At 49.7% G+C, this 21,097-nt stretch overlaps 1 protein-coding gene across 1 annotated transcript in view; it reads left to right on the plus strand.

Moving 5' to 3' along the window:
- The first annotated feature begins 2,659 nt into the window (after window positions 1-2,659).
- LOC127575398 (leucine-rich repeat and fibronectin type-III domain-containing protein 2) overlaps window positions 2,660-21,097 on the plus strand; it is a 133,849-nt gene continuing 115,411 nt past the window's right edge. Inside the window, exon 1 of the mRNA XM_052025232.1 lies at window positions 2,660-3,634. The gene's annotated coding sequence lies outside the window, so the exon portion shown is untranslated. The remainder of the gene's footprint in view (window positions 3,635-21,097) is intronic.

A 21,097-nucleotide genomic window follows, 5' to 3' on the forward strand; every position in this document is an offset into this window, starting at 1 on the left:
GGGGCAGCCCGCAAGTGTCACCATGCTCCCGGCGCCAACATAGTATGCCCACAACTTCCTAACCCGTATGTCTTTTTGGAATGTGGGAGGAAACCGGAGCACGCAGAGGAAACCCACGCAGACACGGGGAGAAGGTACAAACTCCTTACAGACAGCAGCCAGAACTGAACCCGGGTCGCTGGTGCTGTAATAGCGTTATGCTAACCGCTACACTACCGGAACCAATTTAGCAATTTAATAAAATTGTGGACGTATTCTTGATTGGTGACCAAGGATAATGGGTTCACAAACTACATCTTGGGTCAGTTTTCTGGTGCTAAGGAAGGACTTCACTCTTGGAATTCCCTTTCTTTCCCTGGACACCGGAGAGAGAACAGTACAGTACAAGAACAAGCCCTTCAGCCCACGGTGTCTGTGCTGACCATGATACCAATCCAAACTAATCCTATATGCCTGCACATGGTCTGTATCCCTTCATCTCCTGTCTGTTCTTGTGCCTGTCTAAATGTCTCTTAAACGTTGCTATCGTATCTGCCTCCACCGCCACCTCTGGCAGTGCATTCCGGGCACCCACCACTCTCTGTGTAAAAAACCTGCCTCCCACCTTAACACTATGGCTGCTAGTATTCAACTTTTCCACCCTGGGGAAAAAAGACTCTATCTACCCTGTTGATGCCCCTCATAATTTTATAAACTTCTATCAGCTCTCCCCTCACCCTCAACGCTCCAGAGAAAACAACCCAAGGTTGTCCAACCTCCCCTTATAGCCAAGACTCTCTAATCCACACAGCATCCTGGTGAACCTCTTCTACACCATCTCCACATCCTTCCTGTAATGGGGCGATCGGAACTGCACACAATGAGGCCTAACCAAAGTTTTATACAGCTACGGCATGACTCCCCGAGTTTGCATGGACTCCCTGTGTCTGCGTGGGTTTCCTCCGGGTGCTCCAGTTTCCTCCCACGTTCCAAAAAAAAGACGTGCGGGTTAGGAAGTTGTGGGCGTGCTATGTTGGCGCCGGAAGCGTGGCGACACTTGCAGGCTGCCCCCAGAACACTCTACGCAAAAGATGCATTTCACCGTATGTTTCAATGTACATGTGACTAATAAAGAAATCTTATCTTATATCATGCTGTACACCTTCTCTACCACCCTATCTACTTGTGTTGGATAATCCACTGGTGAGGTGCATCTTCTCTCCACTGAATGTAAAAGGCGTGGGGATATATCAGCCCTTCTGTGGAACAGCTAGTAGAACCACTGACTCACAATTCCAGCCGCACGGGTGCGATCCTGACCGCCAATGCCGCCTGTGTGCAGTCTGCATGTTCTCCCTGTGATCACGTGTGTTTCCCCTGTGTGCTCTAGTTGCACCCTCCCCCCCCCCCCAATATGTCTGGGTTGGTGGTTTAACTGCCCACTCTAAATTGCCCCTGGTGTCAGCGGATGGTAGAATCTGGGGAGAGTTGATGGCAATGGCGGAGAGGCCAAACTGGGAATGAGTGTAAGTGGGTGCCTGATGGTCAGTATATATTCGATGGGCCGAATGCCTAAGTGCTTTATGCCTATGTGACTCTCGGCCAGCATCACGTTGACAGGGTAAATATAAATGAAGTGTAGATACTGCGAAAACAGAAAATGTTGAAAACACTCAGCAGGTCAGGCAGCCTCTGTGGAGGGAGAAACAGTTAACGTTCAGGTCTCGGGTCACTGCTGTTTTGTTTAATATATGGGAGCTTGGCTGTGCTCAGGTTGGCTGCGGAGCTTCCTGGATTGAAACCGTGGCCGCACTTGGAAAGTTGGTCACCGTCCGCGAAGGGATCGAGTGGCAGGTACCTTCGACCCTCCTTCCTTCCCACTTTCTCCCCGCTTCAGACCCGTAGGACCGACCTTCGGCAGCTTCGGCTTAGCCCGGCTTTAGGAGGGCACCGACTCGCTGCACAATGGCGCACAAATCCTCTTAAGGAGGCTCCAACCGCTTTCAATGTCGGCAGCCGCAGCCCCCTCAAGGGAAGACCCGTCCCGCTTGTGCGGGGACCCTCCGGAGGGAACCAGAGTGGTAGGAATGGGCGCCGAACGCCCCCAGGGCTGGGAGCTGAGTTAGTTCTGCCACCTACAGCCAAAGGCGATAAGGCGGGCTCCAGGACCGCACTGTCTGCATCTGTCCTCTCGGGGACACTGACTGCTGTGTGTGCGTGTGTTTAAGAGAAAGGCGGGCAGAGAGGAAGGGGTGTGCGAATGCTACTCGGCTTCTCTCTCCGTGCACAGCTCGGCAAAGCGAGGGAGAGTGCCACGGTCTTCAATCCTCTGGGAGTGTGCCTCCGAGGGAGGGAGAGAGTGGGGAAAGAGAGAGAGAGTGAGGGGGAGAGGTGAGAGAGAGAGAGAAAGGGAGTGGGGAAAGAGAGAGGGAGGGAGGTGAGAGAGAGAGGGAGTGCGTGGTAGTGAGAAACGGGGAGAGAGGGGGTGAGGGAGAGAGTGGGTGAGGGGTGAGAGAGGGAGGGAGTGGGGGGAGAGAGGGGGTGAGGGAGATAGGGGTCAGGGGGAGTGAGGGGCAAGAGGGAGAGGGGGTGAGGGAGAGGGAGAGAGGGGTGAGAGGGAGGGAGTGGGGAGGGAGAGAGCAGGAGGGAGGGGGTGAGAGGGAGGAGTGTGAACGAGAGGAGGTGAGACAGCGAGAAAGAGGAGGGAAGGGAGACGGAAAGGAGAGAGTAAGTGGGAGAGGATAGCAGTGAGGGGAGACGAGCGAGTGGGTCACATTCCTCCTCCGTCCGCTGCTTTCCTGGGAGAGACAGAGATCGAGGGAGAAGGAAGGAAAGCGCGTCTCATAGTCCTCTCCACAGTGGACGGCTCGGGAGCCGGCACTTGAGGAGGAAGGTGTGTGTGTGCCTGTGTCTGTGTGCCTCTGTGTGTCTGTGTGTGTGTGTCTGTGTGTGCCTCTGTGTGTGTGTGTCTGTGTGTGTGTGTGTGTGTGTGCCTCTGTGTGTCTGTGTGTGTGTGTGTGTGTGTCTCTGTGTGTGTGCCTCTGTGTGTGTGTGTGTCTGTGTGTGTGTGTGTGTGTGTGTGTCTGTGTGTGTGTGTGTGTGCCTCTGTGTGTGTGTGTGTGTGGGTGTGTGCCTCTCTGTGTGTGTGTGTGTGTGTGTGTGTGTGTGTGTGTGTGTGCCTCTGTGTGTGTGTGTGTGTGTGTGTCACGCTGGTTGCTTATCTTGTCAATATGGGGAAGTGGATTCTTCAGAACCTTCCAGGTGCAGGCTAGAGTTACTCGAGACCTTTTAGACACACACACACACACACACACACGCACACACACACACACACACACACACACACACACACACACACACACACGAAAAAAGGAGTCAAAAGTGGGGGAAAGAGAGAGAGGGTGGGGAGAGAAGAGGAGAAAGCCGGTCAGAAGCAAAACTCCAAGAGGATATAAATGGAATTTCCGCGGTGAGGGCGAGCGAGAGGAGACGGCGCGGGTCCACAGCGTTGACTACACCTGCGGCGAAGGATGAAACGTCTCGGGCTTGCGGACTGCGCCTCCGTTGGACTACACGTGATGGGCAGTTTGACCACCGACCCGCGCCCTGCCTTCGCGTCCGGCTGCCAACTCAGGCTGCATGTTCCCGTTTAAAGGTAAGGGGCTTCGTCTTCCCGGGCAGACGCGCTGGTCATTGTAACCATCCCCCCCCCCCCCCCCCCCACCGCCTGCTGAAGGGTTGCCGGGGCTCCCCGCACCCCTGCGACGGCAGCGGCCGGCGGGGTGGTCACGGTGCAAGGCATTGCAATGTGTGGCACCGTGTTAACCATGGGAGGTGTGTGCGCTCAGCGCAGCCAGTTGCCAGCGGCGCTGCCTCCTTCCGACAAGAAATGTGAATGTGGCCCGAACATCAATTTCAACGGCTCCTGGTTGGCGCTCTGAAGTTTATATGAACCCTTCCATTCTACACTTTAAGGATCGGTGACTGCGCCAGATGTTCTCTCTCTCTCTCGCACGCAAAGCTTTAGGAATGTTTTGGGGTTTTGTTTTTGCAAAAAAAAGAGCAATAAAATCCCAAACACCAGCTTGGGGATGATCTTAACTTAGAAGCACAATCGGATCAAATTAGCTGCTCCGAGAGTGTTGGCGTGCGTCTGCTGGTTACCATGTGTCCAGCGCCTCTCACCTGTGAGGACATCATGCGGTGGTCGCAGAGGAGTGCCAGACCACTCCGGCTGTCTGTCGTGTGCCGTGTTTATGGTCCACACCCGTGTCCTCCCATCCCGTCTCACCCCAACTGCACGCCCGCCCCCTTTTCGGGTGAAAACTCCCCACCTACCCCCACCACCCCCCTCACTGGAGGTTGAATGTCCGTGACCCGGAGTCTCGCTCTCCCCACAAGTGCACCGCCCTGTAGGAAGGCGGTGGTAGCGCTGGAGAGGGTGCAGAGGGGACTCACCAGGGTGTTGCCTGGGATGGAGTGTATCCGTTCTGGGGAAGGGGGGGGGGGGGGGGGTGTGGGGAGGCTGGGGTTGTTGGCCATGGGGCGGAGGAGGTTGGGGGGGCGTCTGACTGAGGTCGACACAGATAGGGTAAGATAGTCGGAAACTTGTCCCCAGAGCGGAGCAGAATCATAGAGCAAGACAGGATTGCAACGGGCCCTTCGGCTCAACTCGTCCATGCTGACCAAGATGCCCATCTAAACTAGTCCCATTTGCCCGCGTTTGGCCCATATCCCTCTAAACCTTTCCTATCCGTGTATCTGTCCAAGTGTCTTTTAAATGGTGTATTGTACCTGCTTCAACCACTTCCTCTGGGGGCTCGTTCTCTCTGTGTGAAGAAGTTGCCCCTCGGGTCCCTTTTAAATCTATCCCCTCTCACCTTAAACCTATACCCTCTAGTTCTTGATTCCCTGCTCCCAGGGAAAAGACTGTGCGCATTCACCCTATCTATGCCCCTCATGATGTTAAACACCTCTGTAAGGTCATACACCTCTATAAGGGGGCAAAGGGGTGAGAGCTTTAGGTGGAATCTGGAGCATGTTTTAATTCACCCAGAGAGTGGCTGGAATCTGGAACACACTGTCTGAGGGTGCGGGTGGAGGCAGAGACGCTCACAACATTTAAGGCGTATTTAGACGAGCAGTTCAGGCAATGGACCAAGTGCGGGTGAAGCGGATTACTATCGATGGACGGCATGGACATGGTGGGCTGAAGGGCCTGCGTCTGTGCTGTATCCCACACCCACCCTATCTAACGCCAAAAATAACCCCAGTGTGCTCGCCTCCGGTCGAACGAGGGGCGGTTTGCCCCGGGTAAGGACCTCTGGCTTCTGCCGCCAGTCGCGACAGACCCGCTCTTTTGCAACACAAAAGATTTCCAAGGATGCGAATGGGATCGTGGCCTTTGAGAGAAAGGGAGAAAGACCTTCACCCATCTCCGACCGTTCGGTCCGTTCTGCCTATGCTAGCCCTTCTTGGTCTTGCTACTATGGTTTTGCCAGTTGACGTTTATAGATTACAGCTCTACCCAAATCTGTCTTCTGCTGTATGCGTTGAATACGGACGGGACTCCGCTTATAAAGCATATATTTACCGCCATATATCCAAATTTCTACCCCTAGCTGAGCAAATGTACCTACCGACCCGCAACTGGAAACCAGAGCACCCGGAGAGAACGCGCGAACTCCACACAGACAGCAGCCGGGGTCAGGATTGAACCCTGGGTCTCTGGGTGGGTGGGGGGTGGTGGTGGTGGTGTGAGGCAGCGGCTCTGCTCTCCGCTTTGCGGCCGTGGGTTCCACCGGGGGATCCTGAGCTCTGGCTGTTGTCTGCGTGGAGGCTGCGCGATCTCCCCACGGGTTCGCCCTTGGGTGCCTCCCGGTTTGTCAGCGAACTCGGCCGCTGTAAATTGTCTCTAGCGTGTGGACGAGAGTTGGAGAGAGAACAGGTTACAGAGAAAGAGTAGTGGGGGGGGGGGAGGGGTGAGATTACTCCCAGGGCTGGCATAGACCCGATGGGCCGAAATGATGTATGTCATGTGGGAATATGGAATTAAGCTGCTTTGTAAATGGTTTTAAAGTTCTGGCACAGAGCTCCCGACTAAACGGGTAACAGTGCCCGTGAGATGAAAAACCTGCTGGGGGAACTCAGCCGGCCAGGCAGCACCCGTGGAGAAAAGCAGGCGGTCAACGTTTCGGGTCAGGACCCTTCTTCTGGACTGAAGATAGGAAAAGGCGAAAGCCCGATATATAGGAGGGAAAAGCAGAGCAGTGATAGGTGGACAAAAGAGGGGAGGCGGGGTGGGCACAGGGTGGTGCGGAGTGTAACTGCTTTGGACGATATGATACTATAGGGCTCTCGGGGACACAGCATGAGGGACTGAGACCCCAAGCGGGTACCCTTCTGATGGGCGGACCACCCCGCTGGGAATTATCATCGGTTCATTCAGGATGAGCAGAGGAACCCGTCCCGACTTACCCGCCGCGGAGCGGATGGGCCAAGTGAGCCTGCTGCGTTGGAACAGCGGGGCTGCGTGAAATGAAAGGTGTTTCCGAAAGAGAAACGCCAGCCCGCCTTCCCAGCGGTGGGCAGCTGATCCACCCGTTATCAGGGCTGTCGAAGGAGAATTGAATATAGAACAGTACAGCGCAGGAACAGGCCCTTCGGCCCACCCTGTGTGTGCTGACCATGATGCCCAATGAAACCAATCCCTTCTGCCTGCACATGGTCCATATCCCTCCATTCCCTGTATATTCATGTGTCTGTCTACATGCTTCTTAAACGCCACTGTCCTATCTGTCTCCACTTCTACCCCAGGCACCCACTACTCTCTGTGTGAAAAAAAACTTGGTTTGCACATTCCCTTTAATCTCCCACCTCACCTTAAACCTATGCCCTCTAGTATTTGATATTTTTCCCTAGAGTGACTGCTTGAGGGGTGGGGTGGTGGGGGGGGGGGGGGAAGAGATTCACGTGGGAAGAGGGAGAGGATATCTGACCAGATGACCAGAATCGATGGGGCGAATGGCCTCCTTCTGTGCCCTCTCCACTCTGGCCCCTCATCTAACCTCGACTGTCCCCGCACGTTTCCCTGTCTTCAATTCCACCCGTCGATTCTGCCCCTGAACACCCCCCCCCCCAACCTCCACCCCCCCACCCCCCCACCCACCTCCATCCCCACCCATCCACCCAACTCTGGGGCCGGGACACAGCGGGGACTGCAGACGCTGGAAGCTGGAGCAATACACAATCTGCTGGAGGAACTAAGCGGGTCGAGCAGCATGTGTGTGTGTTTGTGGCGGTGGGGGGGGGGGGGGGGTAGGGGGGAGGAATTGCCGACGATTCCGGCTGAGGACTGATGCAGACAGGGAACGCCAAAACACCCACTCGCTGCATTTAAAACATAACACCCTTCTCCTCCTCCTCTCTCTCTCTCCTCTGTGCCAAAGGCTGTTGATACGTAAACCCCCCAGTCACTCGCCCCCCTGCCATCGGAATCTGTTTTCCATTTACTCTGAGAGAACTCTTGCCAGTTTCGATCCGTGCAGCCGGATGCCGACGTTTTACACAACGTAGCCGCGGCACAGCCGTGGAGGCTGCTCTGCAGTTTGCCTGCCGTCCGAGGGACACACTCCAACCCTCAGCTTCACTTACACCTGCTACCCCTCCCAGTAATCAGGGCAGATTTCGCCCCGCGTCTGTGCTGAGTGTGTGTGTGTGTGTGGGGGGGGGTTTGCCGGGAGAACTCTGGTCTACCCCTTCTGAGATCTGCAAAACCTTCCCGTTTGGGTCAGCCCCGTCGCTCAGCTCTCACAGCCGGGGCGGACGCTGTCCACGGTCCTGCTCCCAGTGTCTTGGCCGAACTCGGGAGCGGGAGGTGAAAACTCCGGGCTGAATGGGGTTCCATTTGATCCACGCTGACGTTCCTCTGTTTGGGCTCGGATTATAACGCAGGGGAGGGGATAACTATTAGCCCGTCGTGTTCAGAAGGGAGTAGGGGCAGGGGTGTTCACCTGCGCCGGGGAATATGAGGAGACACTTGCTAAACTGCCAGACACAGTGGTGGATAATTCAAAGCTAGGTGGTGGTATGGGCTGTAAAGAGGATGCAGAGGGATATGGGCAGGTTAAGTGAATAGGCAGGTGGAATATAATGTGGAAAAATATGAGGTTACCCACTTTGGGGAAAAAAGAAAGGTGATTTTTTTTAAATGTTGAAAGATTCAGAGGGACTTGGGTGCCCATATAGCGATCACTGTGTTAATATTCAGACTCAAGCAAGCAAGTAGGAAGGCGAGTGGTCTCACTGATGTAGAGGAGCCCACATCAGGAGCACCGGATGCAATAAATAATGCCGGGGGCATGTGCATGTGGATGGCTGCCTCACCTGGAAGGGCTGTTTAGGGCCCTGGATGGTGGTGAGGGAGGAGGTGTAGGGGCAGGTGTTACACCTCTTGTTACGGGGAGGGAGAGGGATGGGCGGGGAGGAATGAGCGGACCAGGGAGACACAGAGAGGCTGATCCCTGCGGAAAGCGGAAAGGAGTGGGGAGAGGAAGATGCAGTTGGTGTGGGATCACGGAGATACAAGGGACTGCAGATGCTGGAATCTAGGTGGAAAAACACAATGATGCTGGAGGAACTCAGCAGGCCAGGCAGCATCCATGGAGAAAAGCAGGCGGTCAACGTTTCGGGTCAGGACCCTTCTTCAAAAACAGAACGTTGTCTGCTTATATGGAACCCTGAACCAGGTCTGGTCTCCCTAAGTAAGGAAGGATATACTTCCGATTGGGGGAGCGCAGACGTTCATCAGATCTATTTCTGAGATGGTGGTTGGTCCAATGGGGGAAAGATTCAGCAGACTATGCCTATACTCTCTGTAAGATGGTTGAAACAAGAGTCCTCAGTAGATGCGGTTGATATTTCCCTCCAGGTGGGACATCTGGGATCAGGGGTCACAATCACAATGAGGGGTTGGCCATTCATTCTGAGATGAGGAGAAATCTCTTCACCCTGTGGAGGCTCAATGTATTCAAGACATCAAGATATCAATAGATTTTTAGGTATTAAAGGAAATCGGGGATATGGGGTTAGTGCAAGGAAGTGACACTGAGGTAAAAGATCAGCCATAATCTCATTGAGTAATGGAGCAGGTGGTGAGTTCTGATACCCAGCTTCTCTTTCTTGTGTTCTTTCACATCGCATTCTTACTTGGAGTTTCTGGATCAGGGCTATGAGCGCAAAAAAAATCCAGTGCAGTGAGGGAAGTGTTGGGTACATAGAACATAGAACACTACAGCACAGTACAGGTCCTTCGGCCCACAATGTTGTGCCGACATTTTATCCTGCTCTAAGATCTATCTAACCCTTCCCTCCCACATAGCCCTCCATTTTTCTATCATTCTATCAGTCATGTGTCGGAGGTGCCCAGAGCGCGTCTGCAAACCGAGTCCCCCAAAGGCCTCTCCAGGAGCTGGTGGACAAGAGTATCAGAATTTAATTCTGTAAGGGGCTTTCCTGCCACCTCGGCCAATGATCACGCTGCACTCGATGGCCTACAAGTGGGCTTTGGACATTGGTGGTCAACATTACTCCAGGAGCATTTCCCTGGCTGTGAAGCCCGATCTGTGCTGTGAAGGGTGTGCTGTAAATGCAGGGCTTCTCTCTTGGCCAGGCTTCCAGTCCCTTCTGTGGCAGAAGATTAAAGTGCGATCTCCCCGGTTCATGATCATTGAATGGTTTGTTACAGTGAATAAAGAGAAGCCTTGTCATTTGGTGGGGTTTTATCCCCCGGCTAATAATTAGATTATTCAGGTGTGGAATAACTGGACATACTGTTTCATACCAGGGAGATCTGGGGTTTTGTAGTCTGCCAGAGTTGGAAGTCAATTAAAAAATGTCTAAATTGACCTTGAGACCTACTGTCAAACAGGAGATGCTGGAAACACTCGAGGTCAGACAGTACCTGTGGAGAGACAGTTAATTAGAGACACAAGAGATTCTGCAGATGCTGGAATCCAGAGCAACACACACAAAATATTGGACTAGGTGAAGGGTCTCGACCCAAAACATCGACTATCCACTTCCCTCCATAGATGCTGCCCGACCTGCTGAGTTCCTCCAGTGTTTTGTGTGCGTTGAGAGACAGTTAATGTTTCAGATCGAAAATCCCCTCTCATTCCACACATGCCGTCTGACCTGTTGAGTGTTTCCAGCATTTTCTGGTTTTATTTCAGATTTGCAGTGCCTGTGGGTTTGTTTTAATCTTCGTTTACACGTGACAGATCTTACGTTGACTGGGGATAATAAGGGTTGTGAAGAAAGACAGTGGTTGGAGTTAAAGTACTGATCGCTCAAGGTCTAATTGAATGATGGTCCCACACTGATGGGCTGAATAGCCTCGTCTGAAAGAGCTGCTTGGATTAACCACACCAACTCTCCACACTCTCTCTCGTTTCAACTCTCTTATTTTCCCTCAATTTTGACAATATTTGACAGCTTTGCCGTCGGGACCGGCAAGATATACTTAACTGATCTTGTTTATTACGGCATTTCAGTAGGATTAATTTTGTACACTTCAATATTCATAAAGGGTGGCATGAGGAATTTTGATCGAGAGCGGGAGAGAGAAGCATTGTCAAACACTATAGGATTCCCGTCAAAGGCACTTATATGAACGTATTGGATTTCATATGGCGTAGGGGTGAGGGATCTGGATCTCGACAAAGTGCTATTGTAATCCTGTGAGGCTCCCACACTTACTGCTTCAGGGAAAATCAATATCACAAACAAAAGTTTAGTTTTCCAACATTTGTTTAACGCGAGTAATTCCTCTGTTTTCCCCTTTCCTCTGGTTTCAGCTGTCCAATCTCTCACTCTCTCTCTCTCTCTCTCTCTCTCTCTCTTCTCCCACCCCCCCCCCCCCCCAACTCCACCACCCCCCCCCCATCTCTCTAATTTGTAGGGGTCCAGTTTGATGGGATAAATTGATGCTTGGGCATATTTTAACATTCACAATTCCATCCAGGGATTCATGCACCCTCCACTGACCCACACACACCCCCGGAATCGGCCCAGCTTGGGACCACTGGGAGGTCTCTGTGCCGGTGTGAGAGGTTTTGGGACTAACAATCACCTTCGAGACTTTCAGTGCATTTAGGATTTGTCTGAGGGCACAGTGGCCTAAGGGTTGCCTTGGCAATGCAGGGTTTGCAGGGGTAACGTGCATCAGGTGGGGAGGGTGCCCTGCAAGGGCAGAGGCTGAGGGATATCTGCATTTTGTCAGACTGGGACAGGGGCCGAGCTCACTGCACAGCGGGGAACGGGGCACAGTGTCAGTGCCCATTGTCCTGTCCCAAGGAAAGCAGAACAGGCCCCGTCCTGCACGGGGATCTGGGCTGACCGGCCCCGGCAATGGCAGGCAGGCAGAGAACTATTCACCCTGGAAAGGCATCGCCGGCTCCCCCTGACCGTCCGTCCCCCCCCCAATTCACCCCCCATCACTTCACCCCCTCCCCTCGACCTTAGCCCACCCCATCGTTTCACCTTCTCCCCATCACCTCCCTTCACCTCCCCTCCTCCTCACCTCCGCTTCCTCATCACCTCCCCTCCTCATTACCTCCCCTCCCCCTCACCTTCCCTCCTCATCACCGCCCCTCCCCTCCCCCTCACCTCCCCTCACTTCCCCTCCCCTCCCCTCCCCCTCACCCCCTCACCTCCCCTCCCCATCACCTCCCCTCCCCCCACCCTCACTGCTCATCTTCTCCCCACCTCATCACCCCTCCCTCTTGCTTCCCCTCCCCTCACCTCCCTTCCCCTCACCTCCCTTCCCCTCACCTCCCCTCCCCCTCACCTCCCCTCTCCCCACCTCCACTACCCATCACCCATCCCCCTCACCTCCCCTCCCCATCACTTCCCATCCTTATCACATCCCCACTTCTTCTACCCATCATCTCCCCCTCCTCATCACCTCTCCTCTCTCTCGCCTCCCCTCCCCCTCAGCTCATCCTTCCCCTCCCCTACCCCCCCACCTCATCCTCCCCTTCCCACCTCCCCTGCCCATCACCCCATCACTCCTTCCCCCTCACCTCTCCTCCTCATCATCTGCCCCTCCCCATCACCTCAGCTTTCCCTCCCCTTCCTCCCCATCTCCCCTCCCCAACTCCTCCCCAACTCCCCCTCACCTCCCCTCCTCATCGTCTTCCCCCTCCCATCATCTCCCCCTCCCCTCCCGTTCACCCCATCTCCCTTCCTCATCACCTCCCTTCCTTCATCTCCCTCACCTCCCATTACCTCCCCAAACCCCATGTCCTCGCTCCGCATCACCGTCTTCCCGTCATCTTCTCCCCATCAACCCCTCCCCATCAACTCATCCCCTCATCCCTCCCCATCACCTCCCCCCATCCCTGTTCCCTCACCCCCTCTTATCCTCTTACTCTCGTAATCACCTCAACCATCACTTCCCCCTCCCCATCCCCTACTCCTCTCCATCACCTCCCACCATGCTATTAACAAGCCTCCTATATTTTCTCTGCATCACTCCTTCCTCCACATCACCACCTCCTCCCCATTGCCTCTCGCCTGCTTCATAAATGTTTTTTTCGCTCTCACACAAAGTCTCTTCATTACCAGATCTTAGCCCAATCTTTATTTTAATCAGTCTATCTCCTGCATCAGCTGCTGGCCACAGGTGATATACTGTTGAGTCTGTTCGTGGCTTGAAAATATGTCTTCAGTCGCAGTTGAAAAAACCAGAACTAATGGCAACTGTCTTGCTGAAAAAGAGCAGCCTTAAACCTGAACTTATACAGCACTCTGTGAGATTCCCATGAAATATCTGATGCTGCTTCCTCCTCTATCTCTTAATGACAAGCTCTCAATAATGAAAAAAAAACTAATCTGAAGAAAGTCAGAGACCGTGCTTGGAGAATAATCCTCTTTGGTAAACAGTGAAGTGTGTCTGAAAGAAACTGTAAGTAAAGAAATTATACAATGAAGGTTCTTCATGTCTTCATCAGAACTGCAACATCCCCTTCAACTATGTCGCCTTCCAGACTCAATGCCTAATATTTTTTGAGTGCTGGTGTCATAGATAATTTATGAACCAGAAGGACGTTATTCAGCCCATTGTGTGTGTGTGTCTATATGTGTGTGCTAAAAGAGAGTGACCCAACTTAATCCCAGCACTTGTGTTCAGTGTTGGTCACCCTGCTATAGAAACAACGCCATTGAGCTGGAGAGAGTGCAGGGGAGATTTACGAGGATGTTGCTGGGACTCGAGGGACTGAGTTGTGGAGAGAGGTTGAGCAGGTTGGGACTTTAATTATTGGAGCGAAGGAGTGTGAGGGTTGATCTTATAGAGGTGGATAAAATCACGAGGGGCATAGATAGGGTGAATGCGCACAGTCTTTTTCCCAGGGTTGGGGAATTAAGAACCAGTGGACATCGGTCCAGGGTGAGAGGGGAGAGATTTAATAAGAAGATAATAAGATAAGATATCTTTATTAGTCACATGTACATTGAAACACACAGTGAAATGCGTCTTTTACGTAGTGTGTTCTGGGGGCAGCCTGCAAGTGTCACCACGCTTCCGGCGCCAACATAGCACGCCCACAACTTCCTAACCTGTACGTCTTTGGAATGTGGGAGGAAACCGGAGCATCCGGAGGAAACCCATGCAGACACGGGGAGAATATACAAACTCCTTACAGACAGCAGTCCGTGCTGTGTGACTCTATAACTGGGTCTAGAGCCCTGCACATCACAGCTCTTCAAGTACAAATCCAAGTGCTGGTTAAATGTGGTGAGGGCTTCTGCCTCCACCACCCTTTCAGACAATGAGTTACAGACAGTTACCACCCTCTGGGTGAATATTTTTGACCTTATCTCCTTTATAATTTTGTTTTTGCTGTTTGCATTAAACCTATGCCTCCCGGTTTCTGATCCCTCTGCTAAGGAAGTCGGTCCTTGCTATTTAGTCCATCTAAACCCCTCATAATCTCATGTCCAGACCTCCCCTGCTCCTCAGAAAACAACCCCCACCTATCCCAATCTTACCTCCTGGCTAAAACTTTCCCATCCCAGCAACTTCTTTGCAAACCTTCCCAGCACAATGGTAGCCCTCCTGTAAAGTGGTGACCAGAATTGCATACAATTTCTCAGGATGTGGCCGAACAAACATGGAAAAATGTGAGTCTTCCCACTTTGGTAGATAAAACAGGAATACTGTATTGTTTAAGTGGTGACAGACTGGGAGATGTTAATGATCAAAGGGACCTGTGTGTCATTGCACACAAGCCACTGAAAGCTAACTTGCATGTGCAGCAGGCAATTAGAAAGGCAAATGATATGTTGGTCTTATTACACAAGGATTTGAGAACAAGTGTAACGATGTCTTATTATAATTATATAGATATTTATTTGTTAGTCACATGTACGTCGAAACACACAGTGAAATACAACATTTTGTGTTACTGAGAATGTGCTGGGGGCAGCCCGCAAGTGTCGCCATGCTTCCAGCGCCAGCATAGCATGCCCACTGCTCCTAACCTATGCGTCTTTGGAATGTGGGAGGAAACCGGAGCATCCGGAGGGAACCCACACAGACACGGGGAGAACGTACAAACTCCTTACAGACAGCGGCAGGAATTGAACCCAGGTCACTGGTGCTGTAATAGCGTTACGCTAACTGCTACACTACCGTTATGGAATATTTTGTACAGTTTTGGTCTTCTTATTTAAGGAAAGGTGTACATAAAGAAGGAGTGGCATACTGATGCAGCTTATAGAAAATGCAGCTAACAGAATGGGCAAACTCTAAACAGAGTTGGGTTTGATCATAACCTCTGTGTGGAGTTTTCACGCTCTCCATCTGACGATGTGGGTTACCTCCGGGTGCTCCGGTTTCCTCCCACGTACTAAAGACGCACGAGTTGGTCGGTTATTTGGCTGCTGTAAATTGCCCCCAGTGTGGAGGTGAGTGGTAGAATCGGTGAGGGGGGGGGGTTGTTGACGAGAAATGTTGTTACTCAGAGGATGGTGAACCAATGGGATTCTCTGCCCCAGTGATGGCTCCATTCATTCAAAACAGAGATCGATGGTTTTTGTAGATATTGGAGGAATCGAGGGATATGAGGAATAGTCTGGGAAGACGGTGTTGAGGTGAGTGGTCAGCCACGATCTTGACGAATAGCTGAGCAGACTCAAAGGGCTGAATGGCCTATTTCTGCTCCTATTTCCTTATGTACAAACAACCTGTCTGCATTTATATTCTATGCCTTGACTAATAAGGGAGAGCACTCTGTGTTCCCTTTTAACCATTTCTTCTAACTGTCCTGTTACTAATAAGAAGTAGCAGCAGGAGGAGGCCATCTGGCCCATCGAGCCAGCTCTGCCATTCAGTAAGATCATGGCTGATCTGGCCGTAGACTCAGCTCCACCTACTTGCCTTTACCCCATAACCCTTAATTCCCCTACTATGCAAAAATCTACCTAAGTGTGTCTTAAATATATTTAAAGAGGTTTTTGAGGATCTATGGATGTCCAGTTCATGATATCTCTGATCCTGCACACTTCTCAGTATCCTACTACCTAATGTGCATTCCTTTGCCTTGCTACACCTCACGCTTCTCCAGATTAAATTCCATTTGCCTTTTTTACTGCCCAAATGACCCGACCATCTAAATCTTCCTGCATTTTACAATTCCTCCCTCCACTCCTGTCAATCACATGGCCAAGTTCTTTCATCACCTGCAAACTTCTTTATCACATCTTAAATCCAAATCGTTAAGATGTACAAGGGACTGAGTATTGAGCTGTGTGGAACCCCTCTGGTAAAAATACCTGTCAATCAATACCCATTGTTTCCTGGCACTAAGCTAAATTTGGATTGATTTTGTCCAACTCCCTGTGCACCTATATATTTGTTTTGACCCAGCTCTTATGTGATATTCAGTGGTAATCCTTTTTAATTATATTTTCTTCAAAGATATATGTTTGTTCTTTTCACTATTTTATATTCAGTGCTCTGTCTATTCCCTGCTACTCATTTCCTCCTTTAGAGTCCTTTAGACACAAACTCAACAATTTAGGAACAGCTTCTGGCCCTCCGCCGTCAGATTTCTGAATGGTCCATGAACCCATGAACACTACCTCGTTATTCCTTTTGTTTGCACTTTTTATTTATTTTTGTAATTTATCTTAATTTTTGTCTTTGCACTGTACTGTTACCGCAAAACAACAAATTTCATATCATGTAAGGTGGTGATAATAAACCTGATTCTGTAGGTTCACTGTTCGATAAGGCAAGCGAATGGGTTAAAACTTGTAGCCAAATATCCTTTATTGATTGGGAACCTCATTCAACTACAAGCAGTGGCTGACTCATTAATGCATCAGCAGTGATGCTACATAGTACACATTGATCTTAAGTGTATATACTGTACATATGTCACATCTATATTGCAACTGCAGGAGCTGCAACCCCTGCCCCTTCACACCTTCCCTTCCCACCATCCAGGGACCCCAAACAGTCCTTCAAGGTGAAGCACGAATCGAGTGCATTGTAGTCAGTGTTCACAAAGCATCTCCTCTACACCGGAGAAACCAAATGCAGGTTGGGGAATCAGTTTATGTTCAGTCTGCAGAAGACACCCTGAGCTTCCAAGTGCCTACAATGTTAAGTCATCGCTCCACTCCCACTCTGACCTCTCTGTCTGTGTCCTCCTGCACCATTACAACGAGATCTAACTCAAAAGTTGTAGAACAACATTTCACCTTCTGTCCGGGCAAGTTGCAGCCTTCTGGACTCAACATCAAATTCTCTAACCTGAGGTAAACTCATTCTCTTTTTTCAGTCTGCATCAGAACTCAGCAGTTCTGCCTGCCATCATACTGGATTAGTTTTTCTTATTCTATTCTTAGTCTGCCCTGCTGGGCATGTCCCACAGCCTCACCATTTAGAACAGAGAACATAGCACAGGAACAGGCCCTTCAGCCCACGATGTCTGTGCTGACCGTGCTGCCAAATTTACAACACCTTACACTGACTAAAGAAGCTAAGTGTCACCATTAACCCATTTGGTCTCACCCTATCAGAGATATTCCCTTTGTTCTGCCCATCCCTCCCCCACCGTCTCTCCTACTGAAAATGGACTTATTTTTATAGAACGTAGAACACAGAACAGTACAGCACAGAAACAGGTGCTTCGGCCCAGAATGTTGTGCTGAACTAATTAAATTAGTTATTAAAAGCCTATCATACTAGTCCCTTTTTCTCTCTTACCTGGTTCTGACAACAGGTCCTAGACATGAAACATTAAGTGTTTCTCTCCACACAGATGCTGCCTGACCTGCTGAATGTTTCCAGCATTTTCTGTTTTTGTTTCAGATTTCCAGCATCTGCGGTCTTTTGATTTTTATTTGTTACGTTGTTTGCTCCTTGAAAAAAGTTACAAACCCATAATAATAGTGACCTTTAAATAATTTTATTAATTAGTTACCTGCATAAAATACCTAATTATATAAATAACTAATTATTTGCAGACACATTTGGGTATAGTCAACAACTATAAACTTAATTATACATAAATATATTCATTGTTTGAACTATCAACAGCAATACAATAACCCTACAATAAATAAACAATACAATAAAACTAAGCTCAACAACTCAACAAGAAACTCAGCAAATGACCAATAGTACCTCTAAGAAATGTTGCATTCTGGAATAAAGAAGTATTTTATCATAGATAACTCTGAATACATTGTTCCATAGCTGTTTCTCAACACAAAAACAACATTGACTGACAGCCTATTAACTTCGACAAAGTACAGTAAAATACTATTAATTTGGCATCCTCTATCTCTCTCTTTTTCTTTCTTCCCTCCATCCTCTTTCTCTTCATCTCTCTCTCCCTCTTTCTACCTCGCTCTCTTTCTCTCTCTCCTCCTTCTCTCCATCTCTCTTTCTCTCTCTTTCCCTCTCTCTCCTCTCTCTCTCTCACTCTCTCTCTCCCTCTCTCTCCATCTCTCTCCATCTCTCTCTCTCTCTCTTTCCCTCTCTCTTCCTCTCTGCTCCTCAAGGACACTGAACCTTTTTGTTTCTCTCCTAATCCTTTCAGGGAATCCATACCTCTGACCTCCCACCTCTGAATGCCTGTCAACCATCACATTTCCCAGCCCCTACTTAGCATCTGCACTGAGACAACATTAGCACATCCAAACCTGAGGTATCATTGCACATGGGGTATTTAAACTTTAAATCATCTCCAAATTTACAACACCTTACATAGACTAAGGAACTTAAATGTCACCATTAACCCTCCTCGCAGCATTCAGTTTAAATCCAAGCCCAGTTCAGGCTAAGTACAATCTTAGCAGAGGTCTCACAAACACATTCATTTCTCCCTCAGACTTCGTGACTCCCTTATTTCCTCCACTATAGTAAGATCCCAAATTCGTACTGGCTTTTGTAAAATAGGATTAGTGTAGGATTAGTGTGGGTGGATGCTGGACGGTCAGCACGGACTTGATGGACCGAATGGCCTGTTTCCATGCCGTGTGACTCTATGACCCTCTGTGATCCAGTGATTCACTGCCTGGTGAATGAACTCCAGGACTTAAACCTGATGATGACATATCTCCACATCAGGATGATATGCAGCTGTAGCTGAGGTGATGGAATTCCGATGCACCTGTTTCTCTTGTCCTTCTCGGTACAGGTTACCTTCGCCTGTCCTTCCTTACCATACAGGCAGAAGATACAAAAGCCTGAAAGCACATCCCACCAGGCGCAAGGACAGCTTCTATCCCGCTGTAGTAAGACTATTGAATGGTCCCCCAGTACAATCAGATGACCTCACAATCTACCTTGATATGTCCTTGGACCTTATTGTCTGCCTGCACCGCACTTTCTCTGTAACTGTAACACCTTATTCTGCATTCTGTTATTGTTTTCCTTTGTACTACTTCAATGCGCTGTTGTAATGAAATGATCTGTATGGACGGCATGCAATACAAAGTTTTTCATTGAACCTCAGTACATGTGACAATAATAAACCAAATTACCAATTTACCAATCCTGAACTTGGGAGCTGTCTGTGTGGAGTTTGTGACCGCGTGGGTTTCCCCTGGGTGCTCTGGTACATTGCAAAGACGTGCGGATTGGTAGGTTAATTGGCCACTGTAAATTGCCCCTAATGTGTGTGGATGAGTGGTAGAATCTGGGGGGAGTTGATGAGGACGTGGGGAGAATAAAAAATGGGTTTAATGTAGGATTGGTGTAAATGGATGGCTTGATGATCAGCACAGACTCGGTGGGCCGAAGGGCCTGTTTCCGTGCTGTATCTCTCTATGACTTTACGATATACTTGCTCTCAAAGTAGTGCAGTGAAAATTCACTAGACTGGTTCCTGGGCCATAGGTCTGCCACTTGAAGAGAGGCTGAGAAAACTAAGGCCCTATTCTCTGGATTTTAGAAGAATGAGAGGTGACCTCAATGAAACATCTACAGTGCTGAGAGTAAATGGGTGGTTGATGGTCGGTGTAGATTTGGTGGACCGAAGACTCTGTTTCTGTGCTTTGTAACTCTATAACTCAATGATAGGGAGGTAAATATGACCACCTAATATTCCCACAAGCATTGCGTTTCCTGATAACATCTCGGGTCCATAATACTAGATCACAAAGCAGGCAGTTTGATAGGTTCTCTCAACACTGACAACAATACAGATAATGCTCTTGTATGATAAGATGCACCCTGGACCTCACAATCTGCCTTGTTATGACCTTGCACCTTATTGTCTACATGCAATGCAACTGTAACTTTCTCTGCAACTGTAACACCTGATTCTGAATTCTGTTCTTGCTTTTTCCTCGTACTACCTTGATATACTTTCGTTTTGAAATGATCTGTGTGGATGACAAGCAAAACAAAGTGTTTCTCTGTACCTCGGTACATGTAACAATAATAAACCAATTTACCAATTAGTTTGATAGGTTCTCCCGACATGGACATCATCAGTACAGATTGGGTAATAAAGCAGCCAGTTTGATAGGTTCTCTCAACACTGGAGGAAAGGCAGTACTGCTCAAGCCAGTGAGATGTGGGTGGACCTTGTGGGGGACTCAGAGCAGACAGTCTATTTCAGTTCATTCACCAGCCAAACAATAAACAGAGTCTACATAAGCACAACACCACATCAGCAGAGACTCCTGACGTTACTTCCCCAGGAAGATACCGTGAGTGTAGGATAGTCACCTTATATAAATAATGTGCACAGAGTCACTCCCTATCCTTTATTGCAGTGATTGGCAGGGATCATCCAGTCATGCCCTTTGTTGCTGGGAACTTTATGCAGCCTTTAAAAGATAGGCTAATGAAGCAAAACATTATGGAGATTTCTGCTGGTGTTTGCCTGCCAAGGCTGATTGTTTCAAGCACTGACATTGTGTGTGACATGAAAATCAAGGGGTGGGTTGGGAAGGGGTAAATGGGATTAATAGCTCGATGCAATCATTCTGGCTGCCAGTAGGACGGAGGTGGATTAACCTGCACTTGACCTGCAGTGGAGTGAATAGTAGAGCACTTGGGTTAATCATCGCTTTCTGATGTTGTTGAAACATCAGGCACAGTAATTTCCTGTAATGAGTTCCTCCAACACTTGCTGTTAAAACAAACCAGAACAGCGTCGACAAAATTATCAGGATGGGAAGCTGAATCAAGATTTATTTTGCAATTGACTTTCCCATGCATGTGAGGGAAGTCTGCATTGGGAACTGGAGGAACTGCAAGGGTTGTCTGTGTCACGATCTTGCAGATGAGACTTTGAGGCAGGCCAGCCACAGAGCAAACTGTCCCGACAGTTCTATCTAAACAGCACCCAGCAGTCTCAGTCTGGGAAGAGAGGCTCCCTGTGTGAGCTACATGAGATTGCCAGTTCAGGGGAAGAGAATCCATTACACTCATCCCGATATAAGATTTCAGTTGTGCTTTTAACATAATAGATCATGGTAAGGAGCTTAGCAGGAGCATTAGAGTTGTACAGTCATACAGCATGGAAACAGGCCCTTTGGCCCAACTGTTCCATACCAATCAATATTCTCTTCTAAGCTGGTCCCACCT

This window comes from Pristis pectinata, chromosome 10, assembly GCF_009764475.1.
Source record: "Pristis pectinata isolate sPriPec2 chromosome 10, sPriPec2.1.pri, whole genome shotgun sequence".
NCBI classification, from domain to species: domain Eukaryota; kingdom Metazoa; phylum Chordata; class Chondrichthyes; order Rhinopristiformes; family Pristidae; genus Pristis; species Pristis pectinata.